The sequence below is a fragment of the Vigna radiata genome, chromosome 7 (assembly GCF_000741045.1).
Source record: "Vigna radiata var. radiata cultivar VC1973A chromosome 7, Vradiata_ver6, whole genome shotgun sequence".
In the NCBI taxonomy this organism is placed as follows: Eukaryota; Viridiplantae; Streptophyta; class Magnoliopsida; order Fabales; family Fabaceae; genus Vigna; species Vigna radiata.
Genome location: NC_028357.1, coordinates 50,135,553 through 50,138,398, shown reverse-complemented (window position 1 = coordinate 50,138,398; position 2,846 = coordinate 50,135,553).

Here is a 2,846-nt window from a genome sequence, read left to right as displayed (position 1 = left end):
TTTCAAATTTTTTAATATCTTCTCACTCCAGATATTATTTTTGTACTTTTATGGTAGGGAAGTTAGGTCAAATCTAAAATGGAAAATGGCCACTCCTTCTAAACTGTATTGAGCATTTTGAAGGAACAATTGAAGTTAGGTAAAATTTTACAGGAGTAATTAATTATTGTATTATTTTTAACGGGAATCCTAATCAGTGTCCATTTAGGTATAATTAATATTTTTTATTCCAAAATCTCGAATAATTAACTTTATTAATTAAAATAATATAAATTTATATAGATGAATATAAAAATGTTTTTTTTTTTATCTTTTATACACATATAATGATTTTAAACAAAAACATCTTTTATCAATAAGTAAACAAAAACATCTCTTGTAGGCTTAATACTGATGTTTAAAATGTGAAAACTGTAAAAGTTTGAAAGGTACAGTCTTTTCTTTGTATTATTTTTTGTCACTTCTGTAAATTAATTTTTCTTATTTATTTTAAATATATGTGAGTGTTAAATATGGTGATAAAAAAATTTCCAATTTTCATTGCTATTTTTCATACTGTTTTTGCTTTTGCTAAATTAGATTGAGGAAAATAAATCACATTATCTCCAAGGACACTTTTGCTTTCTTGCTTAACTTAAGCTTTTTTTAAAGACAAACAATTAAAAAGAAAGAAAAAATGTACAATAACATGAAAAGTATTTTATTATTTTGTAATTTTTTTAAACTTCTTTTTGTGTATCAAAGAAATAATCAATTACAATCATATAACACATGTGAATATTTTTATCTTTTATATAAAATAAATTTGCATTAATAATCATTGAGTCATAATTCATTAACGTCAAAATTATCAATGAATTTTTGTAAAACTTAGTGTTTGTTAATTAACAAGTGTCTTTGGCTTTGGTTAGTATGATCCTATTTTCAATGTTAGTTAAGTTATATTTTAGCTTCTTGTATACTTATTAAAACAATAAATGCTTTATTCCATGACTTTATATGTAATTACTAGTTGTGTTTGTTTTTTTAGAATGAGGTTAGAAGAATATATTTGAGTAAATTTTATGAGAAAATGGGATGGTTTTCATCAAGGAAAATATAAAATAAAATAATTTGATATAGAAGTTTAAGAAAGTTACAAAGGATAAATTATTAATGAATATGTGAATTATTATTATTATTATTAATTATTAATTTTATTATTATTGTTTATATTACTATCATCCATCATTAATATTATATATATATATATATATAATTTGTAATATATTATAAGTCAAATCCTATATTAAATCTACTCTTACTTCCAAATCCCTTAAAATCTACTCTAAAATCTCATCGTTTCATTCTCTTAAATCCTCTATCGCAACATACCTATTCCTTTTATAATGTGTCGTATTTGTTAAGAAAATAAAGTTAAAAACGAGTGTTCACTTGAAGTGAATTTCCTGTTCACGATTATTACGGAGCGATGGATTGCGCTAAATGTCGTGTTCACTTCAAGTGAATTGGAAGCAACGATTTGAAGCGAAAAACGAGATTCTTACATTGTTCACTCACCCGCATGTACTAAGAGATTTGGAGGAATTAACGTGTATTTGTCTGAAATGCCCCTATTCGTAGAATTAATTCCCAGCTAATAATTGAGTTATATAAAATATTGAAATAATGGAAAACCTCCACTTTGAATTTAAAAACAAGTTGGTTTCACTGTGCATTCACGAGAAACACTGTGAGGAGGGGCCATTTTGAAAACGCAGATATTCGTCTGAGCTTTTGCTTCGCTGTGGCGTTAAACAGTGAAGATTCCTCCCTTCACACACAACATTGCATACAGAAAAGAGCTGATTGATGAAGAGAAGCAGTGTTTGAAGCCGGAGAAAAGGATGAAGAAGATTGCATATTCGGTTACATCAATGAGCGTAATCGGTTACAACGCCCAAGAGGAAGAAGAAGCAATGTTGTATTCGGTTACAACAGTAGGCATAATCGGTTACAGCGCCTACAAGAAGAAGAACGAGAGCTGTATTCGGTTACAGCAGTCCGTGTATTCAGTTATAGCGACAGAAGACGAGCTAAAGCTGCACATGTATTCGTTTACGGCGATAAGAAGAAGGACCTGTATTCGGTTACGTTTTTGGTGTATCCTATTCCAAGCGAGATGTATTCGGTTGCAGTGGCTCGTTGGCATCCTTGGAAGCTTGGTGGTTATGGGTCCTTGTTGACGATACTCACTGTCAGCTCTTGTTGATTCTTGTTGTTCTTTGGGACATCACATTTGCATCTGCACTGGCATGTAGTAATTGTTATAAATATTGTGCTGTTACACTGATATTGCAAAATATCTAGTGTTTGTTTTGACTATGCACNTTCCGCAAGACTTGGTGGGATGATACAACTCAAGTCTTGTGCTTCCATCATATGCGGAAGAATTTTNTGAGCTTGGACCGCAAGGTTTTGCCTCCAACGTTTGCGTTGGAGATATTATCCCTAAAGGCACGCTCCCAATGTTAATATTTTGGTGTGCAACGTTCATTTTCTCATTTCACGTTCCTTTATTTTATTAAAAATCAATTTTTAATAAAAGATATTTTGGAATTTATAGATCATGGGCCTGGTCCATGAGCTCTATAAATAGAGCACCTCCTCCACTCCTTTTTCGATCAGTTCTCTCATTCTCATTCTCATTCTCACTTTCCTTTCTATTAATATCTTTCTTTCTCTTTTCTTCATCTCTCAAAATTCTGGGTTTATTTTTATTCTCCCTAAAGGAGATCCTTGCTAGTTCTGAGATCCTCAGAGATTGCTCTGAGAAGTTCCTGTTGTATCCTGGGGGACTTGCGCAA